Source organism: Vulpes vulpes, chromosome 6 (assembly GCF_048418805.1).
Source record: "Vulpes vulpes isolate BD-2025 chromosome 6, VulVul3, whole genome shotgun sequence".
Classification (NCBI taxonomy): Eukaryota; Metazoa; Chordata; class Mammalia; order Carnivora; family Canidae; genus Vulpes; species Vulpes vulpes.
In genome coordinates, this window is record NC_132785.1 from 23659089 (window position 1) to 23682491 (window position 23403).

Below are 23403 nucleotides of genomic sequence, written 5' to 3' on the forward strand. Positions count from 1 at the left end.
AGTTCAATTTAAATTAGATATGTTTTTTAAAAGATTTTATTTACTTATTCATGAGAGACACAAAGAGAGAGGCAGATACATAGGCAGAAGGAGAAGCAGGCTCCCTGCCGGTCCAGGGAGGACCCCGGGATGATGACCTGAGCCAAAAGCAGAAGCTCAACCACTCAACAACCTCGGTGCCCTAGATTAGATATGTTTATTGAACTTTTATTTTTATTTTTAAGCCCATTTTGGCAATATGTGACTTCCAAGGAGGTTGTTCATTTTCTTTTTTTCTAAAGAATTTATTTATTTACTTAGAGAGAGAGAATGAGCAGTGTGGACGAGCAGAGGGAGACAAAGAAAGAGACAGGGAGAAACAAACTCCACACTGAGCTGGAAGCCCGATGCGGGGTTCAGTCTCATGACCCAAAGAACATGACCTGAGCCAAAGGCAGATGCTTAATCAACTGAGCAACACAGGCACCCCAGAAGTTGTTCATTTTCTATCCAAAGTTCCAAATTTATTGTCATAAACATTTTAAATAATATATACCTCTTATCATTTAGTGTTGTAAGATCTGCACTGATGTCCCCTTGTTCAATCTCAATTCCAGCAAATTGTTTCATTTTAGTCTAAGTCAAACTAAAGTTGTATTTATTTTTTAATTGATTGAGAATTTTGCTGAGTTGAGCTCTTCCTTTCCTCCTTCCTGCTCCTCAATACATGTGATGATGATCTCTGTCAAAGACCCTGCTCTCTGCCAACCGTTTTCATCCAACTGAGTTAGTTAAATGAGGATTTTCTTTCATCACATTTGATCTACAAAAGTGTGCTCTATTCAAAATGTTTTTGAAATATTCATTTTTTTTAAATCTTGGATTTTTCAATACTAATTTAAAAAAATCTTACAAAAAAAAAAAAAAAAACCTTCGGATAAGCAAGTTGAAAGCATAAAAGGCTAAGCTATTCAGTAGTTGAGTTCATCTTTGGCAATCATCCCTCAGCATCTCCCAGGTCCCATCACATCCCGTTATCTATTGTTACTTCTCATTACCTCTTCTTCATCAGAAAAGAATTTTACCATTTATACTTAACAATAAAAGTCTCCTTATTTTAAGATGTAATGCAAAATGTAAAGAAACACAACCTTATCTCTATCAAGAAAGAGATCTAGCAAATTTAGACACAGCCTCAAAAGTAATTATTTCATGTAAAAAAAAAGTCTGACTATAGGTTACTACTATGGTCACTGATGATTGGTTGCTACTGTGGTTCTCTAGGATACTTCAGTACGATCTGATTAAGGATTTTCATTTTACAATAAAAAGGTGTTGTTATTCCAGAGTACAGAGGATTGAATACTGCAAAACAAAACAAAGTGAATATGAATGATGGACCATTTGTGTACTGTAAGCTATTGATATAATAACATGTATAGTAAAAGGCCCATCATATGTAGTCAAATGCCAGATCTGCACTCCTAATTTCCATATTTTCAGTGAGATGTCCTTGAGTTGGTCTATTTGTTCAAAATAACATGTAGCTAAGAGGAAAGCTATGGGTAAAATTAGAGTGTCCTAACTGCTGTATAAACAAATCAATGATCTACACCCACCCTCTGGATACAATAACTACTGAGACTGTCACTATTACAGCTATGGTCTTACAAAATCATTTGCCTCTTAAGTTGAGTACTTAAACAAAGGATGTTATGTTCTCATTAGCAAAGAATTCCAGATAAATAAAATGATCCATAACTTAATCAATTATTCTTAAAATAGATTGCAAGATCACACCAGAGTGAAAATTAGAACTTGGGTTCCTTGCAGTGTTATAGTATATAGTAACATATTTAAAATAATTACTTATTTATGTGTGATAACAATGCAAAATTATATAGCAAATTACTTTGTACCATACTGTTGATGAAGTATAACAAATACTGAAAAAGTGGTAACATACACAACATAAAATGAAGATGTGAAAATCAGAAAATTCAGTATTGATTACTTGGAAAGAACTTAGCTATACAATAAATATTATTTGCATTATTTTACATAATCATAGGCTTTGTGGAATGTAACCATTATGTTAAAATTAGCTATCTCAATAAAATAAAATGGAACAAAACCAGAGAGAAATTGTATTTTGATGACCTTAGAAACACTGAAATCTTAAAACCAGGTAATTATCAAGGTGAAATTATTTCTATGTATGAGCTAATATTAAGAAATAAAAATTATAAAACTAATAATAATAGGCTGTTAGATTTGTAAATGTACATTCTTAAAATTGATATGTTACAGAAAATTGATTGTGTCACTTTCAGTTAGAAAGTGATTTTTCTGATCTTCTTTATACTCATCAATGTAAATTCTGTGTAGAATTACTCACTAGGAAAAATGCATTCAGACTCTAGAATCTAGATTTTGCCCTCCATACATGCAAATTGTTAATTTACAAAGCTTGAATTCAACAGGTTATAAGTTAAAGCCAATAAACAATATTGTTCTACAAAACCAGAAACAACAAATAAATACAACATTAGAAAAAGTATAAAACCATTGGAAAGGTCTATACTTTTTCTTTCCTTCCTTTTCTCTTTCCTTCCTTCCGTCTCTCCTTTCTTTCCTTCTAGTAGTTACGATGACATTAAAGATAATTGCAAAAAAATTTTTTTAAAAAGATAATTGCTGTTTACACCTGTGCACTTATAAATGAGGCTTAATCTAGAAGTCTCAGTGAGTAAGGGACAGGCAGGGCTAGTTAGAGAGAGTAGGCAAGGGGCCATGGGATCAGGCTCACAAAACAAAGTCCCCCAAATGCTTAGATAAAAAAACAAAAACAAAAAACAAAAAACAGAGATAAAGAAATAGATCAGACCATTTGACTCCTGAATAGGGAGTGTTTTTCTGGGAAACGAATGAGGGGTCATGGAAGGGGAGGCAGGTGGGGGGAATGGGGTGACTAACTGGGTGACAGGCACTGAGGGGGGCACTTGACGGGATGAGCACTGGGTTTTATATTATATGTTGGCAAATCGAACTTCAATAAAAAATATATTTAAAAAAATTAAAGGGGTAAGCAGAAACATCAGTGGGCATGTACAAACTGGGAAACAGTCTAGGAGTTCAGAGTAAAAGAGAATATGTGACCCACAGTCAGTGAATTAAAATGAACTCTGAGTGGGCCTACATGTTGCCTTTATTACACAAAAGTTCACAAACATTTACTGTAAATATGTTTGAAATTTTAAGAGAAGCTATGCTTAAAGAATAATTTATTCTAAATATATTTTTCATAAGTTCTACTTAAACAACTCGTAAAAGCTACATGGATTTTATTAAGCAGGGAAAAGAAATGATTTTAAAGTATGAGTACATGGTAAAAAGTTAAAGTGATGATAATAGCAAGGGGAAAAGATGATAAACATATTTCAGATGAATAAGTTATATGTTTATGTCATTTTCCAATGGCATAATAGTAGATGAGACACTGAGGAGAATTTTATTTTTATAATATTTATTTTTATAATTTATTTTATAATATATATAAATTCTTCCTTCATGAGTTTGAAAATGACTTCTAAATTATATGAAAAATATCTGGTATTAAAATTAGGTCACTCTATGATGATCACATTCCCATTATTTTTAGTACTAATTATATTTTATTTAAACAAATTTCTTTTTGGTTATTTTACCAAAAATTACATTCAGGGAACTGACTTGATAAGAAATACTATATAGATTAGAACAGACACATGCCATTAAATGAAAGACTAAAAAGTAGAACAACCTTTATGGAATTAAAATTTGAATGAGGAATTCACCAGCTGTTATTATTACAGATCAAATATGTGTATTTCAGTAGAAACACTTGGGATTTCTAATTGTTCACAGTCAAATTCCATTTGATTTCCTTAATCTATTTTTCTTCTTTGATCTCCCATAATCTGCAGTACAGTAATAGTGGCTTTTATTAATGGCAATTTTTTTTTCTACTGAGGGGAATTAATATCTAAACATCTGAGCTTTCATAGAAGAATATAAAATTGTCACAGCTCTGAGAGCAATCTCTTTCTTTTGCATAGTTACTATTCTTTAAAATAAGGTTATAGTACTTAAAAATATACTATTTACTTTAAAGAGAGTTTCATATTTTGTCAGGACATATCTGCTTGAAATTAATCAGCAATATGTATTTTAAGTATTTTCTAACCATGCTATAGGTTTTACTTACTAAAACTGCTATGTATGAAAATTTTCCAGACATTTGCCTATTATCTGAATTTATGTAAAAAAAATATCAAATAAAGTATAAATAAGATTGTGTGTCTTTCAGGAGTGAGATATACTCTGATTCTAGGGGAGTTATGAACTAAAATAACATCAAAATCTAAATAACTATTGAGGGAAGTGAATATATATATATGTATATAACTAAGACAATTATTTTTAAGTCTTCTCATACTCTATGTCTTTGTAGTTGGATTCTATCATCTGTTAAGGTACTATAAGGTGGAAACTTAGCATTTTAAGTAGCATTAAGATTGGAATTGCTGGATTGTATGCTAAAAAAAAGAAAAGGCATGTCAATATACCTCATGGTATATTATATTTACCATGCTTCTGGCTTGGGCAAATTCACTTCATTGAACAGGACTTTGAATATACAGATGCAGAAATGTTTGCTTTCAGAGGCTGAAGAAATTAGAAATCATGGAGAGTGTGACCCGGGTTGAACCCAATTCTTTACTATTTATTGGTTTTCTTAAGATATCTTTTACTTCATTAGGTTCATAGGTAAAATGTGTATTTCACAATATTGTACACATTCATATTCAGCCAGAAATAATAAAGTATGCCAATACATTCAGAAATTGGCAATGAATTCAAGCTTCAGGACAAAATGATAAAATAATTTTATATTTCTTGAACATAAGCGTAATACTTTTGTTCACCAAAAATCAGTGGATGGTGATTTTTTTCATTAGCCGTAACAATGCTACTGCATGAATTAATGCCTTAATGCCTATTTTACCTTATCTTTGACTATTCCCATGCCACTAATATGATAAAGGCAAATGTCCTATTAATGAAAAACTGTGAGATGATTTATTTTAAAGGTTTGGACTAGATACTAAGTAGATCTCCTCTATACAAGTTGGTCCAAGTAGGGCTTGGCTTTAGAGTGTAAGCTTATTACGGGCTAGAAAACAACACTTTATTGAAGATGATTGCCGCATGAGAAGCATACAGGAAGACAGTTTCACCAAAACTAAGCTTTGCAAACAGTAGCTTTTACATACTGGATAGTTAAGAGGTATCCTGTCAAGTAAGGAAGATATGGGTAACCACTTCCGAAAAACCATGAATTGTGCTACATTGCAGACCCCAGTTGGAGCTTCTATTACACCACTTTTATGACAGAGTATCATATTTCTAAAAATGAATTAAGACAAAGTTCCTGGGGATTCAATAAGTTGACATGAGGAAAGTCAGAGTTAAAGACACAGCAAAAGTTACTTACTACTTATGAGTGAAGTAGAAAATCTGCTTTTAAGGAGGTAGGTCCTCAGTTTTGCTGACAAGAATGTATTTTTTCCTAGTCCAGTCATGAACATTTAGTGTAATTCTTAGAAGAAAATACCTTACAGTTGCTTTGGAGGATTAGCCAGGATGTTTTCAATCTCTTCTGGATACTCAATATGGTGAATTCTCTGCACAATATAAAGGAATTCCTCTCCAGGAAGGGTTTTACATTCTTGAAGAACAAACATCCAGTGTCAACAATGAAATTTTCATGCATCAAGGATTGACTCACATCTTCAAAAAAGATTGTAGTAACTTCCTTTGGGATCTTAAAATATATTCTGATTTTTATTTATTTGTTTTGTGTTTCACAGACACTCTCCTATTAGCAGCTCTAAGATTTGAGTGTTAGATGAATTGCTTTTTTCTTCCTACTGCTGATCATTACTTCCAGAATTGTATTTGTTATACCAATAAAATTCAAAATGCTTATGACACTGCAAACATGTATGTGTCCCTTTACTTCCCCCCTTTTATTGAAAAATAATAAATACTCCTTTAAAAATATTCATGTGATGTCATTGAATAATATAATGCTCTTGTCACCTGAGAAGGGTCAGGCAAAAAAAATTTACTTAGAGGAATAACATGATCTTACATTTAAAATCTATATTCGGGGGCCCTTGAGTGGCTCAGTCAGTTAAACTTCTGCCTTCGGCTCATGTCATGATCCCAAGGTCCTGGGATCCAGTCCTACATCCGACTTCATGCTCCGTGAGGAGCCTGCTTCACCCTCTGCCTCTCTCTCCTCATGAATTAAAAAAAATATGTTTTTAAAAAAATAAAATCTATATTCTGAATATAAAATTGAAATTATCAGATGCAAAATGCAAATATCAAAATTCACAAATCATTTAAACTCTTCCAATAAATGTAATTTCTCACTTTATACTTCTGATGCTGAATTCTTTTAGCTAGGGATACCAAGAAATTTGAAGTAGTTTCACATATAATAATGCATACAAACCTCATGATTTAGAAAGTCTCAATGTATACAGATAAAAAACCATGCTAATGTTAGGATATTCACTATTATAAATGTGTGCTCTGGAGAAAAGACTGAAGACAGGGCTGGAAACAATTTGCTGAAGAATTTAGGCATGTGACACATGGACTGACTCACTCAATCGCCTCTGTGAGGCAAAATATAGAGATGGAATTACCCAGGAAAGATGTGAAGAGGAGCCTCCTCTCTAATGATATTGACAGGAGATCCACAAGGTTTTTGAGAACTTTTTATCACCAGAGATACTACTAGCTTGGATGGAAAGGGATAGAAGAACTGAGAAAATGATGTCAGAATTCCAAAATTCTATAGATAGAAACATCTATCAACAGCAAACGTGTGCTTCTTTTCAAGAAAAAAAAAAGAAAACAAAACAAAAACAAAATAAAACTCTGAGGGCAGATCCTTGAACCCCAAAGATAGAATCACAGGTGAAGAGACAGAGTATGGTGTACCCAGGTGGCCAGAGGACAACACCGTAGGCCTAGAGTAGAAGCTTGCACCACAGCAAATTATTCTCAAGCAAACCTATTTGAATAATGCTGCTTAATTTTAAACTTGCTTGGGACCCATGACTCCTTTATTCCTCCCATTTTTTTTCTCTTTTGGAAGGAGAATGTAACTGTAATCCTTTGCCTGTCTGTGCCACCATTGTATTTTAAAAGCAGGTAGCCTGGTTTCTAGTTTCACAGGTCCACAAATGAAGAGCAACTTTTCCTAGGATGGATCATATTGTCAAAGATAAAACGATATGCTAGTTAAAGTTTTAAGGACAGATTTGATCAGTTGGAATTATTGTAATGAAAACAAAGAGTCCAGCACAAACCTAACTAAACCTTAAGTTGTGCAGAGGTTAATACAGCTTAAGGGAGTAGGGACTGGGGCAAGTGAGGAGGGCTCAACAGAGTCAGGGATGTAAAGTATTACAAATGGTTAGTCAGTGTAAACGTGATTAGGCCATGGGTGTTTGCTGACTGGAAATGATCAAAGTTGGCATTCTATCTACCCATAGAAACTATGAGACTGAGGCCCTATTCTCAGATATAGGATAAACAACAAAAAAAAAATTTAGAAGCCTTATTTCTTTTTCTGGATAGACATGTTAAAAGAGATATCTTTGCTATGTGTTCTTGAGCTCCCAGAAACTTTTAATGTTTGTTCGAGTTTCACAGACCTAAGCTTGAGGCCTAATTGAGAAGTCTCAGAGGAGCCTGGCTAGAGACTGGTCATGGACTCTTTGGGTATTAAGCCAGATGTAGTATTGATTCATATTTGATTTAGAGCACCTCAGTAATGAGATTTGTGGCTGTTGAGCTGAAAATATTTACATGAGATATTTGCCTTAGAGTTAATGCTATAATAGGACAAGACCTGTAGGGATATTGAAATGGGATAAATAACTTTTATATGTGGGACAAACACAAATGCTTGGATGACAAAGAGTAGACTTTGGTGATCTCAATGGTGATGTCAAAAAGATATATCAATATTCTAATCCCTGGAAACTGGGATTCTTACCTTATATGGTAAAAAAAAAAAGAATATCATCATATGTATCTATATAAATAAAGATATATAAAATATATGTATTTTAAAAATATTTTAGTTATTTGAGAGAGAGAGCATGAGCGAGGGACAAAAGGAGAAGCAGACTCCTCCCTGAGCAGGGAGTGTGAGTTGGGGCTTGGTCTCAGGACCCCAAGATCATGAACTGAACTGAAAGCAGACAATTAACCAACTGAACTAGGCAAGTGCCCCTAGATATATGTATTTTTATTTTTATTTTTATTTTATTTTTATTTTATTTTTATTTTTATTTTTTTTAAGATTTTATTAATTCATGAGAGACACAGAGAGAGGTAGAAACATTGGCAGAGGGAGAAGCAGGCTGCTTGTGAGTCTCCTCACAAGGAGCCTGGTGTGGGACTTGATCCCCCAACTGGGATCACGCCCTGAGCCAAAGGCAGACGCTCAACCACTGAGCCACCCAGGCGTTCCAATATATGTATTTATAAATGTGATTAAGTTAAAGTTTTTGAGAGGAGAAGCTTATTCTGGATTACCCAGGTAAGCCATGAATCCAATGACAAATCCTTTGAAGATTCAGGCAGAGTAAAATTTGATAGAAACTTAGAAGAGAAGATATACACCCACAGAGGGGGAAGCCATTTAAAAACAGGAAGAGATTTCAGTGATATCACTAAAAGCACAAGGAATAGCAAGGAGTGCCAAGGAATGCCAACAGTCACCAGGAGCTGGATGCGGCAGGAAGCAAATTCTGTTTTAGAGTCTTTGGAGGAAACATATCCCTGACAATACCTTCATTTCAGACTTATGGACTCTAGAACTATGAAAGAGTAAATCTATGTTGTTTAAAGCCAACAATTCTGTGGTAATTTGTTCAAGCAGTCACAAGGAACTAATGCAAATTCTCTTGCTGGCACAAATACGACCATGTTAATCTTCTTACTCTTCACCCTTAAAAAGTTTCTGCTAGTGATAGTCTTGTCATTTATAAATAGCAATATTAGTTTCTAATTGTGATTACACACACACAATACACATATAAACACAGACACATACACCCTCCCTCTCTTTCTCTTTCACTCCTATGTGAATGTATAACACTTAAAATTGTACTGGTATATGGGAACAAGTATAAGTCATGAGAAATCCAAAAATGTTTGTGACAAAAATATATATACATTTGTAGTTGAAAAGAAAAAAACTTCCTTGGCTCAAATGTTTTCTAAGTTTGAGATTTTATTCTTTTTCAAGAATGTAACAGATATATTGTATTCCAAATGACAACTTAAAAATGAATTTTCCTTAGAATCTATAAATAGTTCATTACACAAATCATATTTTATGTAATATGTAACATATAAATTTTAATATATAAATTAAAATTAGTCCTAAAATGAAAAAGAATAATCTTTATTTTAATCCATACGGGGAAAGAAATTCAAGCATGCTGCATATTCATTGAAGATCTTTTTCCCTCCTTTCCAATTTTTTCATCCTCCCCAATATGGTCTTTTGATGTATCTTAGCATTTCTCACTTATTGGCAATAACCTAATACAGCTGAATACAATTGACCAGAATGGCACTCTCTGTCAACTTGATCTAATTGATTTTTTTTAAAAAGACTCTATTCCAACAACAGCAAAATGCCGATTCTTCTCATGCTCATATGGAACAATCACCAAGACAGACCTCATTCTGAGCCATAAACGCACTGTAATAAACTTGCTGGAATTGGAATCATACAAAATGTGTTCTCAGACTACAGTGCAATTAAACTAGAAATCAATAACACAAAGATAACTGGGAAAATCCCAAAATATTTGGAGAATAACAATACATTTCTAAATAACACATGAGTCAAATATGTTTCTCAAGTGGAACTAAGTGAAAATGAAAATAGAATTTATTAAGTTTGTGGAATGTGGTAAAAGCAATACTGAGAGGGAAACTTAAAGCATTAAATGCAGTTATTAGAAACAAAGAAAAGCCTAAAACAAATAATTTAAGTTTCAACTTTAGGAAACAAGAGACTGGAGAGCAATTTAAGCTTAATGTGCACAAAAAAAAAAAAATCTAGACATCAATGAAAGTGAAAACACAAAAACATTGAGAAAATCAAGGAAACCAAAAGGGCTCTTTGAAAAGATCATTTAAATCAATAAGCTCTAGCCAAGTTGACTAAGAAAAAAGAATACACAAGTTGTCAATATCAGAAATAAAATAGGGATCACTATCTTCCCATAGCTATTAAAAGTACAATAAAGGGATGTTATGAACAATTATGGGCCACAAATTTGATAACTGAGATGAAGTGAGACAATTCCCTGAAATACATAAGCTATCAAAATTTGCATGATGAAAAAAGAGATAATCAGAATAAGCCCATACCTATTAAATAAGTTGAACTGATAATTAGTAACCTTTCAATAAGGGAGGGCCAGGCCCAGAGCTTTTCACTGGTGAATTATACCAAATATTTGAGGAAAGAAAAGATGCCAACTATCTACAATCTATTCCATAACTCATTCTATGAGATCAAGGTTACTTAAATTCCCAAATCAGATAAAGCTATTATAAGAAAAGAAAACAAAAGGCTAATCATTCGTGAATGTGGACACAAAAGTCTTTAACAAATTGTAGTAAGTCAAATACAACAATGTATAAAACAAGAATTATATGCCATGGTCAAGTGTTCAAGGTTGGTACCCTGTTTGAAAATCAATCAATGTAATCTACTACATCAACAGACTAAAGAATAAAAGTCATATGATCATATTAATTATGCAAAACAAAAACTGATAGGCTCCCAAACCCATTATTGATAAAAACTCAGCACACTAGAAATGGACTTTCTTCAAAATGACAAACATCTACAAAAAATGTAAAATTAACATCATAGTTAATCTTGAGAAACTATACTCCCCCCCCTCCTAAGAGATTGGGAACAAGATAAGGATTTCCTCTCTCCTAGTCCTTTCCTTTCACTCTTATTCAGCAAATATACTGTAAGACTGAGCTAGTGCAGTAAGATTTTAAAAAATGGAAAACAAAAGCTATGTAAATAGGAAAGGAAGAAATAAATCTCTTCATTCAAGGATAACATGATCATCTATCTAGAGAATCCCAAAGAATAACAAAAAAAATTATAAAACTTCTGTAACTAATACATGAATAGAATAAGGTCCCAAGATGCAAAGTTAATATACAAGCATCAATTATTATATTAGAGAGGGAGAGAGAACATGAGAGACACCTAACTCTGGGAAACGAACAAGGGGTAGTGGAAAGGGAGGTGGGCGGGGGGGTTGGGGTGACTGGGTGACAGGCACTGAGGGGGGCACTTGATGGGAGGGGCACTGGGTGATATGGTATATGTTGGCAAATTGAACTCCAATAAAAAATATTTTTTTTAAATTTATCAGTATTGGTTCATTAATTGTGACAAATATGCCATAGTACTATAAGGTGTGAATAATTTGGGAAAATGTGTTTGGGATATATGAAAACTCTCTGTACATCACCTCAGTTTTTCTATAATGCTAAAACCATTTTAAATACTAAAGTCTATTTAAAAAAAACCAAACCTATAGAGCTTTCTTGGGGCTGGATATGAGAACAAGGAAAAACTGATATTGCCCCTGAGGGAACTTTTTGGGATGCATAGAAATATTCTAAAAGTGGATTGCTGTCATGGTTATGTAACTGTAAATTTACTAAAAATCAGTGCATCGTACACTTAAACATGATCAATTTGGTTATAAGCAAACCATACCTCAATAAATCCATTAAAAAAAGAGAAATATGTAATATGAATACTGATACTAGAGAAACGGTTAAGAGTCACATACATAGAAGCAAATATTTTGGTTGAAGCCACAGCAGGCAGCATGCAAAAGAAAAAATCGAGTAAAGAGAAATGAGAAATATTGATATTTAGAGACAGAAAAAGAGAAGAAACAAAATCAACTTCTTTTACTATCAAAAACTATCTTTTGTTATTAATATTATCATTTCAAGGTTACTGAGAAGATATATGCACTCTAACATGGCTTAATCTCTAAATACAGTTTTTTTTTAATTTATCATAAATAATAATGGACCAACTGAATACCAAAGAAGCTTTCACTTGGTCTGAAACAAGACACAGGTATCCTATTAAATGTTCTCTTTCTATGAATTGCAAATCCCTCAGGGTATCTCTTTATCTCTTCTTCTACTGTATTTAACAGAAGACCTTTATAGATGGGTTCCTAACTTGTAGGAATCAAGGCAAGCATATAGCACCTCCAAGGATTCCTGATGTTCAATTGTGTGTGCCCAAAGCAGGTCTTCAAGGGAGTTTGAGTATGGATTCTGGGTTTACACACCCACTGACCTTACTGAGCCCCTAACATTGTGAACATGTAGGTGCCAGAAGGGTTGCTATAGCAGGCCCTCCAGGGTGAGGCCATTGTTATTTGAGGTACATATAAGTACAACCCTTTGTTTTAGATTCTTTGCTACAGAGCCAATGTTGAGGTCTTTTTTTTTTTAAATCCTATTTGGAATTGACTCGTGACCATTTGCTTAGGAGAGGACATTAGAACAAGCTGTACCACTTCCAGTAGTTTCATTAGATTTCTTTTGTATTATCTTCTTTACTTATTTTCTATTTGTTCTTAAAGTAAAAATCATTCCAGTTCGTATAACATTCGAAAAGAAATTCAGAAATGATCAGTATATGTCTGTGAATAAAATATGAACTTTGATTCAGGCAACATATTCATGTCAGTAAGAAAAGCTGTTTTCTTTTAAGATTTTATTTATTTATTCATGACAAAGAGAGAGAGAGAGAGAGAGAGAGGCAGAGGGAGAAGCAGGCTTCATGCAGGAAGCCTAATGTGGGACTCCATCCTGGGTCTCCAGGATCAGGCCCTGGGCTGAAGGCAGCACTAGATTGCTGAGCCACCCAGGCTACCCAGATAAACTGTTTCTTTGCAAGTCCCTTTTGTTTAGATAAAAGCTCCAGTGTTTGGTGTTCAACAGAGCTGTTGCCTACTAGGAAAGACTGCTAACTAGATTTGATTTAAGGGGACATCAAGTAATTAGCAGCCTGTGTGCCATGTAAGTTCTTAACCTACTGAGAAATAAAGATATCAACATACAGAGGCCAAAATATCATTTCCTTTTTGATGCGGGCTAAGTTGGAGGATCAGTTCGCATATGTGGGCAAGTATTTTCACAATCCTTACACCCTGAAATAAACAGATTTAATTACAGATAGAAACTTCTGGCATGGAGAAATAAAGAAAAATAGAGGCTTTGGGTGGCAACATTATTTCCAAGAAGGACAAGAGAAAGAATCTGGTGTACATATGACCAGTTTCTTCTCCAAACTCAATTTTTCAGGTGATTCACTCTATTTTCCCAAGGATGGAGTTAAATGAGGGGACAAAAAGAAGATAATCATGGGCTCTCTGCACATGGAAGGGAATATGAAGAAAAGTATGTAACCAGAATCTCTCATCTGAGAAATTGGAAAGAAATAGTTTATTAGAAATAGAAAAATGGACCCACTCGATTGTGACTAGATGGAGTGAGGCATGTGAGGTCAATCATGATGCAGGAAGGAAAGAGGGATATCTCTGGGTAGAACATTTTTTCTAAACATGGGTAAGAGGCATGGGAATAGTTGTGAGTGGATACTAATATTTTTAGGGGGAAAAGATAACTCATGTATGAATAAAAAGAAAAATATACAGAGGGAAGGAGTTGGGCCAAATATAAATTCATTTCACTTATCATTTTTTGCATGCTCTTACTGATCACACATGACATTTTTGGTAGATGGAACAACTTTATATTAGTCTTTACAGTTTTAATGAGGTCACTGTTGATTATCTTGGAGAGTTCACTTCAAATCACTTTGAAGCTTTTTCCTTGGGGTTTTACCAGGGTGTACATTTGACAAGGAGTTTCTCTCTAATTACTATTCCATAGATTTGACTCTCTACTTCTTGCCAGCTGGTTTTCCTGCTACTAGATCTTTCTCCATCAAATATTTATGAGAGTCCACACTGTGTACACAGGGCAAGGTACTATGAAGGAAAGAAGAAGATAAGGAATCAGTCAAAGAGATGTGTTCCCAAATCCCATCAGGTTACCAGTTTGAAGTAGTCACAGAGTACATGGCAAAGGAAAAAAGAAAAACAAAAACCCCTCATAAGAGCTTCATACACAATTGGATGTTTTAGACAATGCCAAAGCAAGTTATAATAGATCCTTTCTTCTCCTTAAAGTTTTAAGGTAGTCATACTTTTTCCCTCTTGTCTGTAGGGGTGGGTAATTTTTAGGATCTGCAATGAATGCAAAATTGGAATGATTGAATTCTTTGCTAATTCAATCTGTCCTCAGTCCAAGTGACTAAGTGACTTTGTCCAGTTCATTGTTTCTAAAGAAAGTCAGACACATGATGTGCTTCTCTTCCTTATTCCTCCAAAACAAACTCATAAAACCTCAAGTGTGTTTAATCATTTTAATATACTCTACATCAAGATAGAAAGACACATAAGATATAGTGGGAGGATGGATTATGAAGTTTTCCTCACATAGTCTGTTTTGCAAAATAAGTCATTATCTACAAGTCAAATTAGTTTGAATTTGACAGACCATGTTTTTTTTTAATATTGGTTAATGAAAGTTAAATTTGAACAAAAACCTACCAAGTATTTGGTAGAAACAGTTTAACAAAATTATATATTCAATAACTGTTTGAGGCATGTACTCAAAATCACTGTGGTCAAACGTAACATTAGTAGGGGTTAGATTCAGAAAAATATATACTCAGAAGTATTTTCTCTTCACATTTTAGTGTGAGAGGAGAAAACTGCATGCATTCAAAGCAAACAAGGAAATGAAAATAACCTGTAATATCCATCACTCAGCATTAAAATTGTTTAAACTAGCCTGTCCTATGAATGTCCTATGAACTAGCCTGTCCTCTCTTTCTCCTTCATATCTACCCCTTTGGAATCTGTGTGTTTTATCAAAGGCTTATTTATTTTATGAAAGAAAAATATAGTGAGAATAAAAATACAGCAAATAGATTCTTAACCGTCATTGTAAAGTGATGCAATAAAAGATTTATCAAATGCTTACAAAGTACTCCGCACAGTAAGATGAGAATAGGGACTTTGAGAATTCTCAAAATAGGAAATTCACAAATCAAGCAATATCCATTAAATATAAATTGAACTGGCTTCTGTTGCAGGCATGATTGCTTTCCAACCCTAGAAAATAGAGGATCCTATAGTGAGAAGAGAAGCAGAAGGAGAAAAGTCCCAAGCAAATTTTCATCCTAGAAAGAAATGTACTGTCCATTCTAATTTTAGAAGTGCTGAATAAAAGTGTAAATATAGGTATGACAATAAGAAGGCTAAGCAGTAGCCAAACTCAAGACTAAGAAAACTGGTGGGTTTGGGCATGAGAACTTGCCAGTAAGAAACAAGAACTTTATGCATAAATATAATAGACTAAGCACTATTAAAACTCTTACTTGTGTAGGAAATGCAAAACTTTATTTTTAACCTCTCAGGGTTTTCAGTTATGAATTTAAATTGGCACAAGACAGATTAACAGGATAAAAGCATAAAATTAATTTAATACAAGTTTTACATGATACTGAAAGCTTCTTGAAGAATAAAGACCCCAATAAGTGGCAAAACCTACCTATTCAACCTATTAAGTTGAACAAAGAAAAAGTGGAAAAATAAGTACACTATGTGGGAGGCTAAAGGGAGATAAGAATTATTTCAACAAGGTCTGTTGGTACAGAATTCTTTTGGTTTCAGCTACTTGTCCTTGATGACAGGAGTATTTCTTTCCTTATGATATTGGGAGGACATTATCCATCAGGATGTTTTATGGCCTGCTTTCAAGAAGAAAAAGCAGAGAGTGAGAACACCCTTCTTACTTACATCTCTTCTTTTTTTTAAGTGCTTTTAACTCAAAACCATGTTTATGTTGAAAGGCATATTTCAGAGTGGCATATTCCCATTTCCTCCAATCGTGAATATCTGTTATGAAATTATGAAGACTGATTAGAGATCAGTTATTTTAAAGACTGTATTTTGAAGTCATAATCTATTGTTATATGAGGCTCTATTTCAACTTTCCCTTTCTTTTCTGTTTTTTTTTTGTTTTGTTTTGTTTTTGTTTTTAGTGGGCCTAATTATTTTCTATTGGAAACCAGATATATAAAGTATACAAGTCTTCACAACTTGAATCAGTTTGGGTTCCTCCATAAGCACCACGACCAACAGGAATTTGAGTGAAAGCAGTTTATTTCAGAGGTCCAGGAGATGCCAGTAGGGGAGTGAGGGAGTCTGGAAGGGACAGGAAAAGCAGCCAATAAAATATCTATTATCAAACTCATCACCACTATGAAAGAATGAAGCCTATTCCCACTGAGGAATTCTCAGATAGAGTCCAGAGCATGAACTACAGAGATGCCTCACACAAGGGGCAAGGAAGCTGAACAGCTGTCATTAGGTGAGGTCTGCTCCTGATGAGTGGAGAGTGATGAACTCCCCACTTTGCTGGCAGCCATGTTAGTGCTGGACCATGGGCTCTGGCAGTCACAGAAAGCCCTCAGATAAGGATGTGTAGATTCTGGGATTTGAAGATGGGACTGGTAAATAGTATAGCAAAGAACACTGTCGTAAAGGTCCAGGGACACTGTGAGGAAAGACCGCATCTCTACAGTAATGCTATCTCCCTCCTGAGATGATGCACATTATCCTGTGTGAAGGTTTGGAGTAGAGCAAGTTCTTTTACTCCAGGGACGAGGTTGGTTTCAGTCCTCCAAGCCTCAGTCTATCTTGAAAAACGTGCCCATAGATGTCACTGAGCTCCAGGGGTCATGCTTTCTCAGGATCTTCCTTGTTCCTCCCTGGGCTCCAACTTTAGGCTCCTTAGTACCAAGATGCTACTGAAAACTCTGCTATGCTTTCTTTCAGCCACTTTCAACTTGGCTTTACCCTCTTGGCTTCTCCAGAATAATGTGCAAATGCCTCGGGGGACAAACTGATAGCTGAGTTTCAATCTCACTTCTCTGAATTTCGAACTCATTTTTTTTTCTTTTTGTCTGTTCAGTCCTGTGAGGAAGCGTAAATCTCTGTCAGCTCTTCTGACTCTTAGCAGCTTCCCACTGCCTGAGTTCTCAGCAAATGCTTTGAGAAGAAAAGCAGAACAGATGACAAGAGTCAAGATGGGCTCACCTTTTTTAATATCTTCCTTTCTCTGGGACCTGCTCGATGTTGGCTCAGTGACCTACAGATTTTTTTTTCCCCATTTTTTTTTTCTGGCCAAGCAACTCCACTATATATGGAATGGATGCCAAAAATAGCAGATGATACATTAAAGAAAGATTTTTAATTTGGGGGAAAAACAATAAATAACATTATATACTGGGATGGAAAAAAGTAGCAAGAGTTTCCCTGTTTTAACATAAGGCCTTCCTTAATCATGTTCTAAAGCATCAATATGTAAACCCAAATCTATGTAAGTTTATTTCTGACAAAGACTAACATCTTCCTCTATATAAAGTTTGAAATGAACTTCATGTCAATATAGAGCTTGAAAGCACTATAATATTATTTTGAAATAATATGCACACAGATATAGTCCCCTCCCTAAGGAGTTTTTCTCAGAGCATGTTTGGGAACTCATTGTCTTTTTCCAAGGTTGAGAAATCAATAGAAAAAGCATCAGTTGCTTTTGGGATGCTTTGCTGACATATTAGCTTACATGCTTTCTCTGTCAAGAGACTCCAATCAATATTATATAGTTTTCATGACAAGTAGATAATACATCATTAACAATTTTTGAAGGTAAATAGATAATTTCAATTTTCACATTGAAAGTTGAAGCGTATAACAAACTGACAGGAGAAGCTAATTGTGATAAAATTTCGAGCTGCATATATTTTCCTGCTTGTGACATTGAATTGTTAAGCTTGCTTCAGTACCTGTTTGTTTAATTTCCATTATCATGATTCCCAAGGGGACATTGCTATTTTACAGGCCTCATACACACAATAACTAAAATCAGCCTTCGTGAAAAGGTTAAGGGTAGGGCAATTGGATTTCTGCAATACTGATTCAAGGACATATGATAGGGCAATGTCTGTACAATTCAGTCTAAAAAGAATCAATACTGAATGTCCAGGTATTATACTACTCTGAATTGATAGAATTCTAAATATATCAGAGCCTAATTATATATTTTTCATAAGAGCGAGCTTGATAAAAAATTAAACTATTAAGACAAAATCTCCAAGTTTATAAGTTTTCTGTCTAACCCATATCGGTCAGTTTTTATGGGAAAACTAGGCAGTTAAAGAATGGAAATTTTCTTGAGTTGGTAGATAGGATTAGAAGAGACATCTGTGGTTCTATTACTTGTACAGCCATTCTATTGATGAGTTCTATGACCTTTAGCTAGTCACTTAGCACTTCTCTGGGCTTAATTTCCTTCCTGTGTATAAAAAAGGAACAACACTTGTAGATACAGTTATATCCATGAATGAAAACTGCCCATAAGGGCGTAGAAGTATAATTAAGTCTTGGCATTGTTCCTTTAAAAATTAAAATCACATTAAAAATTAAGAAAGTCTTAAACAACCTCATAAGTGCAGGACTGAAAAGCAATTAAGTATATTGTTTTGCCCCTAAAATCATCCCTGGAAGGTTAGTTGTGCCCCTTACTGCCAATGATATTTACTGATGTAATTGATAGTGGATGTTTGCTGATCAGTCTTTTTCTGTATTTATTCTCCATTTTAAATATCATTCCTAAAATGGACATGGGTTATTGCAGTTAAGCAAGAAGTTTAAACATGGTAGTTTATTCAGAATCCAAGAGATTTATAAAACAAAATAAGCAGGACATAGACAAAAGCACAAGCTGTATTCATAATAACTTAAGCATATGATTTGCTGCATTTACAAATTATGCTAAAGTTTATTAAGCGAAATATTTGTGGCTTTTCTTTCTTTCATTTTAATTTGAGAAGTAAAATATTTACAAATTTTCTTTATAAAGAATTGTTTATTCAATCAGCCATAACTTTTGAAGCTTAATTCCTATATTTTTATTTCCTACACTTTCAGGGTTATTATGAAATTATTGATATTTTTCTATAAAAATCCATGCCTTCAAGCTACATTAAATTTCAATGAATCAAAATAAAAATTCACATTTTAGAGCCAGATTCTTTTTAAAAAAATGAAATAAGGAATTTTATTTCACATCTTTTACTCCTAAACTTTTTCTTCGATGTGCATAATTCAAAGAACTTGATATTCAACTGGGAGAAACATCAAAGATGTGCCTGATTTGAATTCAATTCATTAAATATCTATTGAGCATCTATTCTATTTTTCTGAATTTTAAAATGCTTCTTTATATTGTAATTCACTAAAAAGAAAAAATACTAGACAATTAACAAAATGACTTTTAATGTGTAGGATATTTATATTTTGCTTAATTAATGAGTTCTTTAACACTTAAGGAAACAGACTTTAGACACAGAATAATGAAGATAAGTATTTACTTCAGGGTTTCTCTGATGTATATATACAAATAATAAGCAAAATCAACTTCTTTACTTTCTGATTTTGACTCTTGTGCATCCTTTTCAAGGCAGAATCAGTTTCTGTGCTTTTCTTTCTTTATTTTAAAGATTTTATTTATTTATTTATTTATTTGTTTGTTTGTTTTTGTTTGTTTGTTTATTCAGGGAAGACACTGAGAGAGAGGCAGAGATATAAGCAGAGGGAGAAGCAGGCTCCCTGTGGGGAGCCTGATGCAGGACTTCATCCCAGGACCCTGGGATCACCGACCTGAGCCAAAGATAGACATTCAACCACTGAGCCACTGAGATGCCCAGTTTCTGTGTTTTTCTATAAAATATACTCTTTACTTTCATGAGTATTAGGGGTTGATGTTTTCTGGGATTTCCTTTTAAGACAGTGATAACTAATTCTTTGATACCAATCCACATGTGCAGTAGGATATTAAATATCTAAATTGTGAAGGGAATAATTTGTAAGGTTATGAGCTGCTTTATTATTTTCTCCCAACACCTATAAGTCCAACAAAGAGATGGATGAAGAGAATAATCTTTTAAAAATTGATTTTGGGGGATCTGTGGGTGGCTCAGTGGTTTAGCACCTGCTTTTGGCCTAGGGCGTAATCCTGGAGTCCTGGGATCAAGTCCCAGGATTGAGTTCCGCATCAGGCTCCCTGCGTGGAGCCTGCTCCTCCTTCTGCCTGTGTCTCTGCCTCTCTTTCCCTCTGTGTCTCTCATGAATAAATAAAATCTTTAAAAAATTGATTTTGTAGGATAAAGAATTACATAAAATTGCTCAAATATTGCAGAGGTGGTGTTTTTTAAACTCTAAGAAAATAAAACACAACAGACACTGTTCTTAATAAGCACAGTTTTAGGCATCCAATTAATTTAATAAATGGTAACCTACCTATGTTGGCAACCATCTCTAGAATTCCTCAGAAAGGTTTTATCTATTTTGAGATATGTAACTTAAATCTAGGGAGTGCTTAGCCTTCATTTATTTATTTAGTCATGGCCCTGACATTTGATATCTTCTAAAAGAAAATGCCCTCATCCTGAACAACGTCTTACTCAATTCTCTCTCCCTCTCTTTTTAAAGACTTTAAGTAATCTCTATATCCATTGTGGGACTAGCACTAATAATCTTAACATGAAGACTCACACATTCTAGGGACTGAGCTAGCCAGGTGCCCCTTATTCATTTCAGATTTATCAAAACACATGGCTTACCCATAGTAATACTTTGTGTCTCTTTTTACATTAAATACTATTCATATTTTTTAAAGATTTTGTTTATTCATGAAAGACACACAGAGAGAGAGAGAGAGAGAGAGAGAGAGGGAGAGACATAGGTAGAGGGAGAAGCAGGCTCCTTGTGGGGAACCCAATGCAGGACTCAATCCCAGGACCCCGGGATCATGATCTGAGACAAATGTAGACGTTCAACCACTGAGCCACTAAGGCATCTCCATATTTTCTTTTATAATGAGAATTAGGCACTGATTTTCACTTGTATTTACATTCTGTTTCACATTAAAACTTTAATCTTTGATACAAAATCCTTCTGCTTCCCTATTCTACTGTTCCCACCTAAACTAATAACAATTAATTTTCTCGTTTGTAGGGCCTTCTTTCTTAAAAGGAGATATTGGTTTCTTTCCTACTTCATGTTCTTCTTCAGTTTTCTGTTATCAGAACTTCACAGCTATATCTGTTTTGTAATATGATAGCCTACCCCCCAAACAAATGAAACCATAGTTCTTAGAAATAGAACATTATAAACTGCCTCCCCAAAGTAGAGTTTTATTTATTTATTTTTTATTTTTATAAGGTTTTATTTATTTATTTATTTACTTACTTACTTACTTACTTACTTATTTGAGAAAGAATGAGAGAGAGCCAGCAAGAGTGCATGCATGGGACAAAGGGAGGGACAGAAGGAGAGGGAGAGAATCTCAAGCAGACTGTGCTGAGCATGGAGCCTGATGTGGTTCTGGATCCCACAACCTTTAGATCATGACCTGAGCTAAAACCAAAGTTCTGGAAGCTCAACTGACTGAGCCACACTGGCAGCTCCCAAAACAGAGTTTTAAACCTCTATTTCCCTCATGTTTTGAACAATCAGTTTTGTTGGATACAAGTAGCTGGCAATGAATAAATATGTGAAATGCTTTGTTAAACAAAGCTAAACAGATTTCTCTTTCTTAGACATTTGAATATGTGACTCTGTATTGTACATTTTTAAGTTACTATAGCCAGTATTTGTCATTCATCCTCTTTTTAGAGAGAATATGCAAGCTTTTTTTAAAAAAAATCAAGTACAAAATTTAGCACGGCAATGAAGCCATACATAGTCAAGGAGAGAGTTTTCTCTAAAATACTCTTCAAAATAAACTCACCTACATTAAAGAAATGCTAAGCAGCAATTGAGACACCGACAGCAATCTTCTCAAGCAGAAAAGAATTAAAAATTGAAGGAATAAGAATAATTGAAAAAGTCACTGATTTGGAACTGAGTGTTGTCAAAAGTAAAGAGCTAGTTTGTAGCACTAACATATTCAAGGAAATGATGTTCAATTGTTTTCAATGACAATCAGCAGGAAGGAATCAAGCACCTCAGCAATTACTGAATTTCTGCCAGAATCTGTTGTAACATTGCCTTAGGGGAGGCAAGATAAGGAAGATTCTAGCTCAGAAGCTGCATCAAGAAAAGTAGGGAAATGAGAGCATTGCAGCTTAATTTATGAAGCTACCTGATGATTAAAGGTGTTGCCTTTTGGGAATAAGGGAGGACTGATGTAATATTTAATAATGAGTAATTAAAAATAGAATGCCTTTTTTTTAGGAAAAATACCATGGAATGTCATTTAAAAATTTTAAGGTCAAAGAGTATATTACATTTAATATTTTTTGGCTTTGAAATAATTTAGCAAACAATAAACATTTTACCCTGTATGTTAAGAATTTACTTACCAATGGTGGAAAAATTAACAAAAATTTTAAAACTCTCATTTTAACGAATGTACTATGTCATTAAATGTGGAGTGTGAAAATTCAATAGGGGAAGAAACAGTTGAATTCTGTACAAATTTTAATAATAAGAAACTGAGTAAAGTAAATAAGTATAAATTACAGTAAACTTTGCCAGGCTTAGAACTGGATTAGAAAAATACTATAGCTTTTCAACAAGGGTATAAAAAATTTAAGGAAGATATTACTGATCTTTAAAGATTTAGAATATGTAGAATACATTTAATTTTAAAATCAATTTGATGACTCAAAATAATTTCTAATTACAGAATGCCCGTAAATCAAGACTTGGAAATAGTATTATTATACTGAAAATGAAAGGTATCTGTAAGTAGAAATTTGTTAATCTATGTATTTATAAATATATACTGAAGAATACTGAAAATAACTTTTTGCAAGAGAGATAATTTGGAATAGATGCTTGATGTAGATTATAGAAGATAAAGCTTAAGGCAGAAAGATAAATTTTTGTATATGTAGATATATATCTATTCAATTCATAGAGAGACAAAGTAACAGTGAACGAGAGAGAGAGAGCAAGAGATTGAGTGAGAGAGAGAAAGAGAGAGACAGAGAGGGAGAGAGAAAGAAAGCTATGCCAGTAAAGGGAATAATTTCATTTAGAAGTTAAGATGTGAGATGAGGAA